The following is an 18,674-nucleotide window of genomic DNA, read 5'->3' as shown; positions in this document are numbered from 1 at the left end:
CAACTCTTTAGGGAACTGCCAAGTTGTTTTCCCCAGCAGCTACACCATCTCACATTCCCACCAACCTGTACAAGAGTTCCTATTTCTCCACATCTCTGCCAACAATTTTGTTTTCTGGTTTTAAGTAACCCACATCTTAGTGGGTGTGGAGTGCTATCTCGTTGTTGTTTTAATTTGCATTTCCCAAATGACTAAGGACGTTGAACATCTTTTCATGTGCTTATTAGGAATTTGCATATTTTCTTTGGAGAAATAGCTATTCAAGTCTTTAGCTCATTTTTTTTTAATTGATTATATCCAGTATTTTATTGTTACATTAGAAATGGAAATAAACTGTGACAAACTACAAAAGCATACAACTCCATGACTATTATGAACAATGGCAGTACCCACTGGAGAAGGTTAAAAGTAGATTATCCTGTAGGGAGTGCAAAGATGACAGATGCACACAAATGTCGTCAGTGGTGAGATTGTTCACAGCACTGGCTATCTGGAATTTACACATCAATGGGAAGCCCATAACCAAGACAGTCAGGTAATGCTGAATTTTGCTCTTGGAGGAGACCCCATTTTATGATGTTTGGACACTTTCTTTCTCCTGCTGGATAGTTTCCTTTGATGGGAGAGTATTTTTTTCTTCAGTGTTACTTTTCTTCAGTTTTGACCTGTCGAACTTCTCCACTTCGGACAAGTCCGGTTTATCGCTTATCTTGTCTGAAGTTTGAAGACCTGTTAAGACACAACTACTGGGCACCGACAGCTCCTCACCCCGGGCGAGGTTCAGCTCATTTTTTAAATTGAGTTGTTTCTCTTTTTCTTGCTGAGATGTGAGATTTCTTTATAAATTCTGCGTATTAAATCCTTATCAGATACATGATTTCTAAACACCTTCCTTCCCTCCTTTTGTAGGTTGTCTTTTCACTTTCTTGATAATGTCTTTTGATGTACAGAAGTTTTTTATTTTGGCAAGTCCAATTCATCATTTTTCTTTTGTTGCTTGTGCTTTTGGTGTCATATCTAAGAATCCATTGCCTAATAGAAGGTCCCTCCTTGTGCTTTCTTCTAGGAGTTTTATGGTTTTATTTCTTATATTTAGGTTGTTGATCCATTTTGAGCTAATTTTTATATGTGGTATGAGGTAGGGATCCAACTTGATTCTTCTGCAGGTACATAGACACAGGTTGACCAGCAGGATAGAGGCCGCCTGTGAGGGGACGATGGGGGGTAGGTTTGGGGGGATTCACTGATACCTCCTATTTCTCTCTTGATTCCGTGATTCCCCTGGATACTCTACAAAGACAAAGAGGGTGGGCAGGGCCAGCACAGAGAGAAGGCACATCCTCCCAGAAGCCTTCCCCTCTCTACCCCCATCCCCACTAGACACGGTCAAGGGCCTCCTCTGGACTCCCTCAACCCCAGAGCTAACTTCGGAGGCACCGTTTCCTCTGCTCTGTGCTGTCTCTCCCACAGCTCTCCCCACCAGCAAGGAGTCCCTGCAGGGCGGGCACCGGTCTGTTGTTTCCCCACACCAGCGCAGCACTCTGTGGATACCTAAATGAAGAAATAAATATAAGTTGCTTTGGGTAGAGTTGCCATTACTATCGGTTTATTCTCTGACCCCTGCCATGTGCCCAGCCCTGTGCAGGACACTGGGGATACAAGGATGAATTGCCCGTGGCTACTGCCCTTGAAGAGTGCTCCGTGTGGAGAGGATAAACCAGGGCATGGTGGCCTTGGGACAGAGAGACCTGCACTGAGGCCCAGAGGGGCTCCTGGGCCAGCTTAGGGGCAGCGAAAACAGGGGAGGTCAAAGAACAAGTGTGTCTGTTTGTTTTTTTTTACCCCCCCCACCCCATTCCCCCCACTGTCTGCTCTCTGTGTCCATTGCTGTGTTTGTTCTTCTGTGTCTGCTTGTATTCTCATTGGGCGGCTCCAGGAACCGATCCTGGGACCTTCCAGAGTGGGAGAAAGGCAATCATTCTCTTGTGCCACCTCAGCTCCCTGTTCTGCTATGTCTCTCATTGTCTCTCCTCTGTGTGTCTTGCGGCGTTATCTTGCTGCATCAGCTCTCTGCATCGGCTGGCACTCCTGCACAGGGCAGCACACCTGCACAGTGCGGCTCTCCCGTGTGGGCCGGCACTCTGCGTGGGCCAACTCATTGCCAGGCCAGCTTGCCTTCACCAGGAGGCCCTGGGCATTGAACCCTGGACCTCCAGTATGGTAGACAGGAGCCCAAATGCTTGAGCCACATCCGCTTCCCACAAGTGTGTCTTAAATTGAGTATCCAAAAACAACTAGAGTTGTCTGGGTAAAGTAGGGACAAGATGCTCCTGGGACTGGGGCAGCATGCAAAGACCTTGGAAGTGAGAATAACACGGAAAATTCTGGGAACCTCATGAAGTTCAGTCCTATGGGAAAGTCCAGTGGACTCTTCCACAGGAGCGAGACAAGGTAAGGCTGGAGTGGGGGACAGGGACCTGGTCCTGCCAGGCTGGGATGCCAATTTACCCTGAGGGCAATGGGAGCCCTGGAAGAGCTCAAGCAGGGAGGGGCATGATCAGAGCAGTGTTTTAGGAAGATGGCTTGTGTGGAGGGGCAGAAGAGGAGGCAGGGAGGCCATGAGGAGGCCAGCAGTCCAGGCAAGTGGCCAAGCAGTGGGGACAGAAAGAGGTGATAAATGGGGAGCTGACTAGCAGGTGGCTTGGGGGGCTTTTAAGAGAATCAGCAAGAGTTGAGCAGATTGAATGTGAATGGGAGGGACAGAGAAGAGGTGCATTGGTTTAGGGTTCCCCTAGAAGCAGATTCTGAGGCAAGGATTCAAGTGCAAGCAGTTTATTCCCAGGTGCTTCCAGGAAGCACAAGTAGGGGAGTGGGGAAACGAGACAGGGAAGAGAAGGAAGACAAGCCAGGATGCTCTCGTGGAGATTATCAGTAGGACTCGGTGCCTGGCAGCCTCTGGAAGAGCATGGAACGTGCACCAGAGATGACCTGCCCGCGGGGCAAGGAAGCTCCAGCAGTTATCTACCAACCCCAGCTGTCACTGCTCAGAGGTTGGTCCCCAAACTTTTTGGCTCCAGTGGCCAGAAAAAGCCCTCGGACAGAACCCCCAGGCAGCCGCAGTGAGAAGCCATAGGGGTGGAAGGAATGGTGAGCACTGAGGGCTGTGGGCAGGGACCCACAGCACCTGCTACAGGGCGAGCGGAGCCCTACCTGCCCCCAGTAGACTGCGCCCTGGGTCTCTCAGGTGAGCAGAGGGGCAGCATCTGCGCAGGGCTGGGAGGCAGGTTTGAACCTGCGGTGCAGACCTGCTCCCCAGCATTCTCCTCTCAGTCCCTACCTTTTCTTTCTTGGTCCAGTCACTACCCCCAGACCCACCCAGGGGCTCCGAGCCTTGACCCGATTTCAGGAGAGACTGCTCTAGTCTCTGGAGATGCTCACTCCGATTAGCTGAGCCAAGTGGTTTGGTCCTAGCACCCCCATCAAGGCAGAAAACACCGGTGACTCTTTCATAAAGTCAGATCCTGTCACCCAGATTGGCAGTGGGCTGGAGACACAGCTGTGGGATTCACCAGCTTAATGTGTGGTCCTCAAGGCCACAGAGTGGACGAGGTATGAAGAGAGGAGAGAGACGAGGGCTTTGGATGAAGTCATCATGTAGGAAGGAAGAGGATTTGAAGCCCACGGATGAGACTGAGAGGAGCAGAGCAGGGAGAGGAGCAGCAGAGCAGCGAGAGGAGCAGAGCAGGGAGAGGAGCAGCAGAGCAGCGAGAGCAGCGAGAGCAGCAGAGCAGGGAGAGGAGCAGCAGAGCAGTGAGAGGAGCAGCAGAGCAGGGAGAGGAGCAGCAGAGCAGCGAGAGGAGCAGAGCAGGGAGAGGAGCAGCAGAGCAGCGAGAGGAGCAGAGCAGTGAGAGGAGCAGCAGAGCAGGGAGAGGAGCAGCAGAGCAGCGAGAGGAGCAGCAGAGCAGCGAGAGGAGCAGCAGAGCAGGGAGAGGAGCAGCAGAGCAGGGAGAGGAGCAGAGCAGGGAGAGGAGCAGCAGAGCAGCGAGAGGAGCAGCAGAGCAGGGAGAGGAGCAGCAGAGCAGGGAGAGAAGCAGAGCAGTGAGAGGAGCAGCAGAGCATGGAGAGGAGAATAGCAGGGAGAGGAACAGCAGAGCAGGGAGAGGAGCAGCAGAGCAGCGAGAGGAGCAGAAAAGTGAGAAGAGCAGCAGAGCAGGGAGAGGAGCATAGCAGGGAGAAGAGCAGCAGAGCAGGGACAGGAGCAGAGCAGGGAGAAGAGCAGCAAAGCAGGGACAGGAGCAGAGCAGGGAGAAGAGCAGCAGAGCAGGGACAGGAGCAGAGCAGTGAGAGGAGCAGCAGAGCAGGGAGAGGAGCAGAGCAGGGAGAGGAGCAGAGCAGGGCGGTGTCATTGGGGCCAAGGAAAGATAGGCTGGGGGAGGAGAAGGGTGCAGGGTCGGAGCTGGGCCAGGAGCCAGGCCTCTTCCTTGCTGGTCCCAGGAGAGATCAGGGAGCTCTTAGCTAAGCTGTGTCTGGAAGCAGAGCTTGCTTCCTCCTCTTCCTCCTTCCCTCCCTTCCCTTGCCCCTCCCGCCCTCAGGCCATGGCCTCAGAAGCCTGGACAGCTGGCAGGAGTCCAGTAAGTCCTGGAGCTGGATGAGCTATACCTGGCATTTCCAGCAGCTCCCGGAACTTCTGCCCCTGCCGGCCCCCAGCTCCATGTGCCTGCAGCCTCCTCTCGAGGCCACTGAGGCTGCTTCAGCCCCAGCCCCCCTACCCCTGCCCATCTTCCCGAGGCCCCGAGACCCCATGTGGCCCCTGTTTGCGCTGTCAGAGCAGCAGCCGTGGGCGGCCTATGTCCTCAGCAGGAGGACCCCTCCTGGAAGTTCCTCTTTCACATTCCCACCGCATTCCAGCTGCCTGCAGATGTGAAGTCACAGACTTGTGACCCAGTATTCCTGCCCTAGAAGCTCATCCTCAGAGGACTGGGTTCCCGTCTGCCTTCACCCACACAGACGGGACACCTCAGTGTCCCTCAGCTACAAAAACTGGCCAACAGTCCCAGCCTCATTCTCATGACTGGCTCTGAAGGTTCATGCTTTGCAAATCCTGCTATTTCTCACCTCTGAGCATTTTTCCATGCTGTTCCCTCTCTTGGAATGCTGTTCCTTCCCATATCTTCTTGGTGAGTCCCTTTTCATCCTTCCAAGGGCTCCTAATAAAAAGAGCTACCATTTATTGCATGTGTGTTATGAGCCAGAATGGTGCGTTTCGTGTACGTCACCATGTTTCATTCTCAAGTGGAACCTGGGTAGGTGCTGTGAGTAGTCCCACTTTATAGATGAGGAAACTGAGGCTTGGAGAGACTACATGACTTGCTTTAGGTCACACGACTAGGAGGTCTTGGTCAGAACTGAACTCAGGACTTCTGAGGTAGGCTTCAGGCCTTGTTCCTTTCAGCCCAGCTCTCCCCTACCGAGCTCATCAGAGCTGGTGCTGAGTCAGAAGCACACGTGCTCTCTGCGCGTGCCCACGGCAAAGGAGGTGACAGTCCACGGAGGTCTGCTGCTCCCACTGTCCCCGGGGCCCTCGCGGCGCGGCAGCTCTGCCTGCTGCCCCTGGGGGCAGGGAAGATGGGAGGATAACTCAGCACTGTCCCCGGGGCCCTCGCGGCGCGGCAGCTCTGCCTGCTGCCCCTGGGGGCAGGGAGGACGGGAGGATAACTCAGTCAGCCCGTGGAGCGAGCACTAACGTTCCATGAGCCTTGAACCTTGGGTTCAGGGGCAAATCTTTCACTTAGTACCAACAGATCTCTGGCAATTTTAAACCAAACATATTAAATCTGAGGTACAGTTGGACACTACTGTTTGGTTAAATAGTTTAAACTTCCTAATGAAGAAAGAGTTAATATTTTCATTGACTCAATAAAAAAAAAAACAACAAATCATCTATTTCAAAAAAAAAAAAAAAAGAATTGAAAAACTTAAAAAAAAAAAAAATATTTTCACTGACTTCAGCTCTTTAAAGAAGTCAACAAGTCATTATCCGAAGGTTGGAAATGACCTAAATGTCTGTTCACAGGGAAGTAGTTAAATAAATTATGGTTGTGAACGGAACAAGGAAACTTTTTTTATGTAATATGAAAAGACCTTCAAGCATTCTTCAGAGGAAAGAAAGGTGTAGAAATATGTGTGCGGCATACTACCTTTTGTGTGTGAAGGGAGAAAGAAAGAACACACAGCTTGGAGGGATTTTATTTGCATGCAATCATCTGGAAAGATAAGATAAAGAAACCACTAGGCCACAGGTCAGGATCAGTGGAGGGAGACGCTTTGCTGTTTACCTTTTCATATTTTTGTTTATTTGAACCGGGTAAGTAAATTTTTATTCACATAAAACTTGAATAGAGGGAAACGGACTTTGGCCCAGTGGTTAGGGCGTCCGTCTACCACATGGGAGGTCCGCGGTTCAAACCCCGGGCCTCCTTGACCCGTGTGGAGCTGGCCATGCGCAGTGCTGATGCGCGCAAGGAGTGCCGTGCCACGCAGGGGTGTCCCCCACGTAGGGGAGCCCCACGCGCAAGGAGTGCGCCCGTGAGGAAAGCGCCCAGCGTGAAAAGAAAGAGCAGCCTGCCCAGGAATGGCGCCGCCCACACTTCCCGTGCCGCTGACGACAACAGAAGCGGACAAAGAAACAAGACGCAGCAAATAGACACCAAGAACAGACAACCAGGGGAGGGGGGGAAGTTAAATAAATAAATAAAAATCTTAAAAAAAAAAAAAAAAAACTTGAATAGAAAGAAACCTATCACTTTCTTAAATCAAGACGACATATTTAGGATGGCCTCAGTGGGAGCCAGGGAAGGTCCAGCTCCCTTCTGAAGGAAGGAGCCACTTGCTGCCCTCTCAAGAGTCCAGGCCCAAGCCACCCCTTTTGTATGTGACAGCGGCATTGCACTGCTCAAACTCCAGCCAGTGGGATATTTAAAAGAAAACAACTTTTCCCCATTGCAACCGTAATGTTTATTAAAGAAAATTTGGGAATTTTAAAAAGAATTAGTTGGCCACCCAAATGCTCTCACAGTTAATCTTTTGATGTTAAATGTTCTTCTAGACATCTCTGTGCCTAGGTTTTTGGTGTGTCTACATATAGTCTGTATATACAATTTTTGTTATTGTTGTTGTTTTATTTCTCTCCCTTTCTCCCCGCCTCTCCCCCCAGTTGTCTGCTCTCTTTGTCCATTCGCTGTGTGTTCTTTTGTGACGGCTTCTATCCTTATCAGCAGCACCAGGAATCTGTTTGTTTTTGTTGCATCATCTTGCTGCATCAGCTCTCAGTGTGTGCCCCGCCATTCCTGGGCAGGCTGCACTTTCTTTCGTGCTGGGCGGCTCTCATTACGGGGCGCACTCCTTGCGCGTGGGGCTCCTCTACGCGGGGGACACCCCTGCATGGCAGGGCACTCCTTGCACGCATCAGCACTGCACATGGGCCAGCTCCACACGGGTCAAGGAGGTCCGGGGTTTGAACCGCGGACCTCCCATGTGGTAGACGGACGCCCTAACCACTGGGCCAAGTCCGCTGCCCTGTATATACAATTTTATGTCCTTTTTTATACTTCACGCATAAACTATTTTCCATGTTATCAGTCTGAAACCAAAAAAATAAAAGATGTCACATTTAATAAAATTGCCACAAATGCTGGGTTCTGATGGTGTCCCATTGTTGAAAAAAAAAATAGGAAATTTTCATAAGCAAAAATTTATATAGGAATTTATAAGTAGTTTACAAACTAATGTATTCTTCTTAAACCTTATATAGAATAGACAATCACTCCATTTTTTAACCTTATTTTTTACATTTAATAATTGAAAATATAGACAATTAAAAAATGGAAATAAAACACAGTCGAATAAAAACATCCATTTCTCAATTAAACATACTGGATACACATAAAAAACTTTTCTGAATCATACAGTATGTTACACAATATATTTGGATCATAGTAACGCAACCATACAGTATTTGTCCTCTTGTGTCTGGCTTGCTTCCTTCAACATAATGTCCTCCAGGCTCATCCCAAGTTGTCATATGATTTACAACTTCATTTCTACTTATAGATGAATACTATTCCATCGTGTGAATACACCACAGTTAGTTTATTCATTCATAGGCTGATGGACACCTGGGTTGTTTTCAACGTTTGGAATGCTGCTGTGAACCTTGGTGTGCAGATGTCTATTCGTGTCACTGCTCTGAGTTCTTCTAGGTATATTCCCAGTGGTGGTATTGCAAGGCCACATGGCAAGTCTATACTCAACTTCCTTAGGAACTGCCAAACAGTCCTCCACAGTGGCTGTACCATTCTACATTCCCACCAACAGTGAAGAAGTGTTCCTATCTCTCCACATCCTCTCCAACACAATTGTAGTTTCCTGTCTTTTTAATAGTGGCCATTCTGATAGGTGTGATATGCTATCTCATTGTCGTTTTGATTTGCATTTCCCTAATCATTAGTGATGTTGAGCATTTCTTCATGTGTTTTTTTGCCGTTTGTATTTCTTCTTTGGACAAATGTCAGTTCAAGTCTTTTGCCCATTTTTAAATTGGGTCTTTTGTCTTTTTATTGTTGAGTTGTAGTATCTCTTTATATATTCTGAATATTAAACCCTTACTGGATGTGTGATTTCCAAATATTTTCTCCCACTGAGTTGGCTACCTTTTCACCCTTTTGGTGAAGTTCTGTGTGGTGTGAAAGTGTTTAATTTTGAGGAGGTCCCATTTATCTATCCTTTCTTTTGTTGCATGTGCTTTGGGTATAAGGTCCAAGAAAACACCACCTACTACAAGGTCTTGAAGCTATTTCCCTACATTTTCTTCTAGTAGCTTTATGGTCCTGCTTTGATATTTAGGTCTTTGATCCATTTTGAGTTGATTCTTGCATTGGGAGGAAGACAGCGATCGCTCCACTTTCTTTTTTTTAGATGTATTTTATTTATTTATTCCTGCCCCCCTTGTTGTTTGTCCTCGCTGTCTGCTCTCTGTCCATTCACTGTGTGCTCTCTGCATCTGCTCGTCTTTTTGTTAGGAGGCACCAGGAACCAAACCTGAGACCTCCCACGTGGGAGAGAGGCACTCAATCATTTGAGCTACCTCAGCTCCCTGATTTGTTGTGTCTCTCATTGTCTTTCCTCTTTGTGTCTCCTTGTTGCATCATCTTGTAGCATTGGCTCACTGTGCCTGCCCATCATGTCAGTTTGCCATCTTGCTTGTCTTTTCCAGGAGGCACTGGGAACCAAACCTGGGACCTCCCATGTGGTAAGTGGGAACCCAATTACTTGGGCCACATCCACTTCCCAGATCACTCCATTTTTCAAAGGGAGAAACTGAGGTCCAGAGAGGTCAAGAGTTTTGCCCAAATCACCCAGTAAAGGAGCTGATGCTGGAACTGGGAGTGCTGACCCCCTGGCATGATGACAAGAGCAGCACAGAAAAAACCTGCAGGCTACCCTGGACCAACCTCCTCAAAGTGGTGTGGCACAGGGGTTGGAGTTGCCTTTGGCAGGGACAGGCCTGGGTTTGGATTTTGGCTCTTATACTGACGCTGTATGACCTCCACAGTCCCTTTAACTCTCAGAGCCCTCCACACCTATAAAACAGAGATAATAATTCTTTCCTCCTGAGTGATTTGAGGATTACCTGATAGAGTGCCTGTAAAACACTTAGCATGGGGCCTGGCAAAAGAGCCAACAAGCAAAACTTTTCTTTAACTATTGAAGTATTTTATTAAGTAATAGAACAAGATATTCAAATTTCTGATAAGGACTTAATATCCAAACTATATAAAGAACTCCTTCAAGTCAACAACAGAAAGACAAACAATACCATTTAAAACTGGGCAAAGCAGCAGTCCCACTTTTAAGGCCATACCCCAAATAGTTAAAAGCAGGGACTTAAACAGATATTTGAAGACCAATGTTCATAGAGGCATTATGCACAATTGCCAGAAGATAGGAGCAACCCAAATGATTATCAGTGGAAGAATAGATAAACAAAACATAGAATGGAATATCATTCAGCTGTAATAAGGAGGGACGTTCTGATCGTGCTACAACATGAGCGAACCTCGAAGACATCCTGTTTAGTGAAACAAGCCAGGCACAGAAAGACAAATATCATGTGATCTCACTTACGTGAAATAATTAGGATCTGCAAATTCACAGAGTCAGAAATTTAAATCCAGCCAGGGCCAGGGGTGGGGTGGGGAATGGGGAGTTAGTGCTCAAGGGTGCGGAGTTTCTGTTTGGGGCGATGGAATGGTTTTGGTAATGGGTGATGGTAACACCGTATTGTGAGTGTAATTAACGCCACTGAATTGTGCATTTAAAAATGGTTAAAATGCCAAATTTTACGTTGTAGATAGATAGATGTTACCATAATATAAAAAATATTCCGATTCAAGAGGTATTTCTTGAACATCCTATGTGTCTGACATATAAATTAAGAAGGGTGAAGCATTGGAGAACTGAAGGAAACGCAGGGAAAAGTCTATGTCCCGTGGTATTTATGGTCTAATGAGGCATACTTTCAGTAGGCCCACACACCTTTCTAGGAATACAGTATATTATCATCAATATTCAGCCTATTTTTTTCATGCTAAACCTCACTACAAAAGAAAATAAAACAGATGAGTTGTTTCATCCAACTTTATGTGCCGAAGATTTAGGTGACAAGTGACAAAATTCAGAGTAAGAATTAAACACTGTTTGTTCAGAATACTTGATGCCATTTTAGAGAATATCATCCGCAACTTTTATATGTTAAACACCCTGCACCCCTGCTGGGGTCTCGGTCACACATCTAGTCCTCTAGTCGTCCTGTATGAATGCTGATTTGGGCATTAACGGTTCCCAAATGGTGGTGTGGCCACGTGTCCTCTTCCTTACCTAATGTCTTTTTTTTTTTAAGATTTATTTTTTATTTCTCTCCCCTCTCCCCTCCCCTCTTCCCCTGTTGTCTGCTCTCTGTGTCCATTCTCTGTGTGTTCTTCTGTGTCCACTTGTATTCTTACAAGTGGCACCAAGAATCTGTGTCTCTTTTTGTTGCATCATCTTGCTGCATCAGTTCTCTGTGTTTGCGGCGCCACTCCTGGGCAGGCTGCGTGTTTTTTTGCGTGAGGCGGCTCTCTTTACAGGGCGCACTCCTTGTGTGTGTGGCTCCCCTATGCAGGGGACACCCCTGCGTGGCAGGGCACTCCTTGCACACATCAGCACTGCGCATGAGCCAGCTCACCACACGGGTCAGGAGGCCCTGGGTTTGAACCGTAGACCTCCCATATGGTAGGTGGATGCTCTATCAGTTGAGCCAAATCTGCTTCCCCCTAATGTCTTGTTGTATTAACATAAATGATATGTACTTTAGTCTTCTGGGAATTCACAGATTCAAAAAATATTAACAAAATGAATGCTGTACTTCATTGAAAACTATCATATAAGGCACAGCAGAATTTTTCTTTAAGATGCATTACTTCTTCTCAAAGTTTACGAATAAGGGGACGTGAGTCCCATCTCAAGTGAAAAGGTCCTAACTGCCTTCTCTCCTGAGGAGAAGGCAGCAAACACACTTACTCACGAGGAAGCTGCATTTGTTTGGAAACATCTCCACCTGCCACCCCTTGATGATGTGGCTGGCAGAAGCTCTTAGATGTTGCCACCCTCAGAAGGAAGTGAGAAACAGATCAAAAGCAAGGGTCATGAGGATAATATGAGAATGAGATCACGAGGGTTTGGGTCCACCTTGATCTGCTCACAGATTTTGGAAGGGAGTCATATCGTTGGAACCCTGTTGCCTCTTCAAGTAATAATCAACAAAAAAGAGAACCCTTCCAAAATATTTGGCACGTTTGGGTTTAGGTAAGCAAGCCGTGGTGGTCAGCTTTTCTCTAGGTGATTCACAGAATCATTGCATATGTCCAAGATTTGGGAAAGAGCAGAAGACACAATAATTTCAATAATGAAAAAGTATCGTAAGTCCCTCATATAAACAACAGCATATAATAAAACCTGTTTAGGAAAGATGAAGGAAATGAGGAAACAAACAACAACAGAAGGTGATTATTTTATAAGGGAAATGATGAAAAGAGTGTTTTTGAAGAAAGACTGATTATTCCTCCATCTATAGAAGGAACATAGTTAGGAACAAAATCCTCCCAGGAAAACACAATAAAAATGTGGAACTCCTTATGCTGTCACTCCTTTCCTTGATTTTAACCAGCATTTTCCTTGTTCTTCAGACTTTAAATCAGGGAGATTCAGATGGTTCCACACTGAAAGAGAAAACAGAAAATCCTTTCTCCTGATTCACAGACCTTGGAGAAGATTTAAGATACATAAATGTTCCTGACCCCCCGAAAAGAGAAATGGCAATGAAGTGAAAGCAGCAGGTGCTAAAGTGTTTTGATCTGGCCTAAGCAGATTGGATGACAGTGAAAGAAATGAAGACTGGGTCCTGTGATGGTAAAGCCTGTCCCTAGAGGACCAGGAGGCTGTCGTGGAGAAAGTGGTTGATGACATTGGCATTGCAGAAGTTTGGTCTATACGCATGTGCCCCATGTGAACAATGGCTCTAGCAGATCCCATCTCCCCCTCCCCATACACACACATACGTATGCACACAGGCATGCACCAAACTTCAACGCTGAACACACACAATGAGACCCGGTAACCTCGTAAGGGATGGATTTCAGATGGCCACGAGGCAATCATAGGCCACTGTCTCAGTTTGCCAAAGGGTTGCCAATGCAAAGTACCAGAAATGGGTTGGCTTTTATAACGGGAATTTTATTTGGAGTAAAAGCTTACAGTTCTGAGGCCATGAAATGTCCAAATCAAGGCTCCAGCAGAGATCTGTCTCACCGAAGTCAGCTACTGTTGATCCTTGGGTCCTGCCATGTGGCGATCAGGCAAGGCTGGTCTTTCTACATTCTCTGTGAACTCAGCTGTGGTAGATCAGTTATCTCTCCCTGGGCCTCTGTTCCTCAAGCTCCTTGAACTCAGCTGTGGGTGAACCTGGAGCCCTCTCTCTCACGTGACTGTATCAGAATGGCAGCGCCCCCTTTCCCATGTGTGTCCCCGTTTATATCAGACCCAGCAAGAGGGCGGAGGCCCAAGCTGGCTCACCCCTCACTGACATAGTCCAGTCCAAAGGGTCTCACACCCACAGGAATGGATTAGTTGAAAAACATAATCTTTCTCTTTTTGGGACTCACTAAATTCAAATTGTCACAGCCACCAATGTCAACTCATAGCCTTCAGAGACGACAATTAAGAGAAAGAAAAACAGCTGAGTCATGCACCAACACAGGAGATGTCTTCTTTGATACAAAGGTCATCAACATTTTGGGGGTGAACACAAAAGAGCGACAGAGAACCATGAAGGACCGGCTGAAGAGGAAATAGATTACGTACGAAGATGAGAATTTATGCCAATTGAGTGTCCAAGGCCAGGTGCCCCACCATGGTGACAACTGGTTAACCCAGCAAGGGTAAATTCAAGCCCTGAGAGGTTATCTCCACCAGGCAGCCCTTTCTGGGAGAACAGTGCAAAGAAAACACACTCCCCTGTATCCTCTAATAGATCCAAAGGCTCTCGTGAGTGTCCACACCACTGAATGGCAGAGAAAGACTAAACGTGTCTCTTTTCACAGTTTCAGAGTGTCCCCCCATCCCTCTGTCCCCCCCCCCACCTCTCCCATCTGCCTCCCTCCCCCTACTCCCCCCTGTCCTTCGAGCTGGCTTCTGGGTGTGTAGGGAGTTGGGGCTCACAGCAGTGAGAGGATAAGGGGTCTTGGCTTCTACCTCCATTCCTACATCTACGCTCCCTCCCTACCTGTTTTTGTTTGTTTGCCTGTTTGCTTGCTTGTCTGTTTTTTTTTTTTTAATTGTCACTAATTTATTAAAGAAACCAGAACATTTACCCTACAAAAGTTCTCGAATTCTAGATCTGGCTAGTGGCCTCTTCAGGTTGTCATTTAACATGTTCCTCTGAATATGAAAACTGCTAGTGAGATCTCAGGGACTGATCAGATTCAGGTTCAATTTATGGCACAAATTTTTCCGGGGTGCTAGTGTGTACTTTCTTTGTACCTCATCAGCAAGACATAATGCCTACTTCTCCCTCTTTTCAGTGATACTATTATTAGTAAATGGGTTCAAGTGTTATCAGCCCAATGTACCCACTAGCATCTGTTGGCAATCGCTGCCTACATCAGCTGTCCAATACAAATATAATGCAAGGTTCATGTAAACTTTAAAATTTCAAGTGACCACGTTAAAAAAGTAATAAGTGAGTGGAATATTATTTAATAGTATGTTTTGCTTAACTCACATCAAAAATACTATTTCAGGGACATGGATGTGACTTTAGCAATCAGGCTCCCATCTACCATATAGGAGGTCCAGGGTTCGATGCCCAGGGCCTCCTGGTGAAGGTGAGCTGGCCCGTGTGGCGAGCTGGCCCACGTGGAGTGCTGCCACATGCAGGAGTGCTGCCCCGTGCAGGAGTGCTGGCCCACACGGAAAGCGGACGCAGCAAGATAATGCAGCAAAAAGAGACACAGAGGAGAGATGATGAGAGGTGCAGCAGGCCAGGGAGCTGAGGTGGCGCAAGAGAATGATCACCTCTCTCCTACTTCGGGAGGTCCCAGGATCAGTTCCCAGAGCCACCTAATGAGAATACAAGCAGACACAGAAGAGCACACAGCAAATGGACACAGAGAGCAGACAATGGAGGGAGTGGGGAGAAATAAATAAATACATAAATCTTTTTAGAAAATACTGTTTCAGCTTGTTATCAACATAGAGAATTTAATGAGCTATTTTAGAATCTTCTTTTTGTACTAAGTCTTTGAAATCAATACACTCACAGCCCGTCTCAATGTGGACCAATCACATTGCAAGTGATCAACAGCCATCTGTGGGTAGTGGCTGCCATACTGGACAGCCCAGGTCCAGAAGCAACCTATCAGTCTTCTTCACATATTGGCTGGAATTCTTCTATAAAAGAGAATTTTTCCCCACCAAATACTTGGTTACCCTGAAATACAGTTTGTACAGGAGAGACAGGATAAATGTTAGAATCTTTTCCTTTACTCTCATTTTCAGAATTATGCATTGATAAGCTAGCAACCTGCAAAAACGTCCTCTGGGAGTGCTTGTTTGTTTGCATTTACTATCATAGAAAACTCAGAGACCAGAACATGATTTTCAGATTTGTCTCTGCTTCAGTCCATTGTTGGCGCTATTCTCCCCCCTCCCCGCTTCCTGCTGTCTGTGTCCATTCGCTGTGTGATCTTCTGTATCTATTTCTCTTTTTTTCTTCTCTTCTTGCTTTTTCTCCTCTAGGATTCACCAGGTATTCGATCCTAGGGACCTCTGACATGGAGAGACGTTCCCTGTCAATTCCACCACCTCAGTTCCTGGTCTCTGCTGCGCTTCACCTTGAGTCTCCCCTTCATCTCTCTTCTGTCGTGTCATCGTCTTGCGGCATGATGCACTTGCACGGGCACTGGCTCACTGCATGGGCACTTGGCTTGTTGCATGGTCACTAGGCTAACTATGCGGCACTGACTTGCCGCACAGGCACTCGGCTCACCACATGGGCATTGGCTCGCCATGCAGGCACGCTTTCTCTCTTTCCCTTTTACCAGGAGGCCCCAGGGATCGAACCCAGGTCCTCCCATATGGTAGGTGGAAGCCCTATCACTTGAGCCACATCTGCTTCCCTTGTTATTCTTTTTGATACTCAAAATTCTCCATCTTTGTTCAGTGGAGCCTTTCTAGGTTGGTTCCCAGGTCCTTTAGTAACAATCTTAGTAGCACTGACAACTTGTTTTCTTATAAAACAAAATGTTCTGGACCCATCTAGAACATTTCCTGTATCAGACATGGGATCACTCATTTCTCCAAGAAGTCTGTGCTCCTTTTAAGGGAACATATATTATTTAGAGACTACTCTAAAGTTTGAATGCTTGGGGTGCTCATTGCTCTAGGTTGGTCATTGCTTCCAGATCTTTTAGAAATTAGGAATAGGAAAGACATTATTCTAAAGAGAAAGTTGCATCATGAGTTCATACTGATGTTTCCAATCCAATTTTAAGACTATAGCAGTTTTCCCTTAACTTCTTTGATTTTGTATTTGTATCTCTTTTATGTGAAAAATTTTGGTTTCCAGTGACATTAACATAATTACATCTTTGTTATATAGTCACCAAGCAAAAGCGGGGTTCTTTTCTGCCAGTGCTCTTCAATGACCAATTCCTGAGACACAGATTTCAAAGAGTTTATTGCCAGCGCACAGCAAGGAGAGTAGTTGACTTAAGTGTCTAAAATCTGTCTCCCAGACACTGCAGTAATTCTGATAGTTTTATAGAATCCAAAGACAGGCAGGTTTATGCTAACGAGTAACTGGGGTACGGCTGGCTCAGGTGCCCTAATAAACAGTACGGGGCTGTCATTAAAGTTGTGAAGCAGGATGCGGGTTACAAAATGGGGGTCCGTCACAAGGTTTTTACCATCACAAGATAAAGGTTATGCAGGTTTACAATCATTATCAGACATGAAGGCATCTGGATTCTAGTTCAGTGAGTTTCAGTAATTTCAGGTATTTACTTCTGGCTGTTCTACAATATACTAGAAAGTAAAAAGGCATTGACATAATGATTCATTAATCATAATCATTTTTTAGTTCTTAACCCTTGGTTACAATATCCTACTATATATAACAGTTTCACACAAATAACATCAAATTTATTATTCATCTTTGTCTGTAGAATATGTCCCTACCAAGGATGTACGATTCCAGGAAAAACAAAAAGTTACTCAAGAAAGAATATGTAATCACAATCTACTATACGATGTGGCCGCAAACAATACTTTCAACGTCATAAAAATGTAAGCAGTGGATATCAATTCAACCAAAAATGGCATTGTGAGGATGAAACGATGAGAACTACGCTCACGTTTCCTAGGAAATCAATAGATAATGTCTAAAATGAAATGAACCAGTTTTTTAAGAATCTGAATTTGAAACTGACAAGAAACAATTTCATGTTTTCTCCAACCTCATGGGACACATTGGGAGTCTCCTGCTGAGGGAGATCCACCAGACCTGGGGCAGGGATGGTGACGGGCAGAGCTTCACAGAGGACGGCGTTCTGAAGCCAGCCTGGTGGGATGAGGAGGAATTTACCAGGTGAACAAGGAAGGGGGGGACCGGAGGCTAAGGGACGCACAGGCAAGGCAAGACGCCCGGAAGGGATTCTGCCTGCCCGAGGCCTGTGATTATTCCCCAGAGACACAGCCCAGTGGCTCTGACTCTTCTGGCAGCGCAAGACACTGGCCATTTCCTAGTCTACTTAATAATAGGCAAATACTCTGGCGTCTAATGGACCCAATAAAAAGGTCATCATAGGAGATTTCAGGGGAAGAGGGAAAAGCCATTGATCAAAGCAGCGTCCAGCTGCCCTGGAGCTGGATTGTGACCTGCTGCCGTAGGCTCCTCCCTCCCATCTGCCCTCTCCTCCCCCAGACCTGGGGACCGCGCCACCCACCCCCATCATCCACTCCTCCCCTCCCCACTGTGTGGCACCTCACTAGACCTTCTCGGGATCTCCATCTCCCTGTCTGCAAAACCTCATGGGCATCCTCCACTCCTCCCTCTTCCCGGGCTGCCCCACGGCCGATCCACGAGGAATCCTGGGGGCTTTTCCTGCAGAGTGCACCCGCATGGCTGCCACCTGGCCCCAGTGTGCACCCCCCTCAACCCCCACCTCAAGCCTGGGGTCCTGCAATTGCTCCTCCCTGGTATCTCTGCCCCACCTGGGCCTGTTCTCAGCACAGCAGCCAGGCTGCTCCTTCTAAAGGCAAGGCAGGTGGAACCCACCCACCCACCCCTCTCCCTCCCGGTCCCACCAGCTCACCCGACCTCTGGCCTCCTCTCCTGCCCTCACCCATGCCATGGCGGGCTGGGGGCCCCCGACACTGGCAGCCAGGCCAGGGCCTTTGCATGGACCGCTCCTTCTTTCTGGAAGGCTCTTCCCCAGATATCCATCTGGCTAATGGTCCCCTTCCTTCAAGTCTTTATTCAAATGCCCCCTTTCCACCCTCGTCTGAGTTGTCTCCTGACCCACCCCATCTAAAACTGCCACCTCCCTGTCCTCCCAATCCCTCTTCCCGCTCTTTTTTTTCCTCACCCCCAGAGTACTTGTCGTATTGTTTACATTTTGTTGTGTCTATTACTTTTTGGGGGGCAATTAATCATGCTTTGTTCTCCATTCATGTCACCTGGAGACTATTTCACCCACTAAAAGCGTGGAATGCCTCACAAATTTGCGTGACCTCCTTGCGCAGGGGCCATGTAATCTTCTCTGTACCGTTTCAGTTTTAGTACCTGTGCTGCCGAAGCAAGCACTTCACTGCTTATTGATCTGTCTCCCCCACTAGAATGTAAACTCCAGAAAGGAAGGATCTTTGTCTTATTTACTCACTGATGAGTCTCAAGTACACAGAACACTGCCTGGTACAAAGTAGGCACGTGGTAAGTATTTGTTGAATAAATGAACGAATCAATAGTAATGAGCTTGCAATGAATGTCTCATGATGATGGAGGAGAATGTTGCTATGGGGGG

At 47.0% G+C, this 18,674-nt stretch overlaps 1 non-coding gene across 1 annotated transcript; it reads right to left on the bottom strand.

Annotated features, from left to right (window-relative positions):
* Positions 1-18,351: 18,351 nt before the first annotated feature.
* LOC111761068 (U6 spliceosomal RNA) lies at positions 18,352-18,457 on the bottom strand. Its single transcript, XR_002794538.1, has one exon. It is a non-coding gene; the product is annotated as a U6 spliceosomal RNA (small nuclear RNA).
* Positions 18,458-18,674: the final 217 nt, after the last annotated feature.

The sequence above is a fragment of the Dasypus novemcinctus genome, chromosome 10 (assembly GCF_030445035.2).
Source record: "Dasypus novemcinctus isolate mDasNov1 chromosome 10, mDasNov1.1.hap2, whole genome shotgun sequence".
NCBI classification, from domain to species: domain Eukaryota; kingdom Metazoa; phylum Chordata; class Mammalia; order Cingulata; family Dasypodidae; genus Dasypus; species Dasypus novemcinctus.
This window is presented reverse-complemented; position numbering and strand designations above follow the sequence as displayed.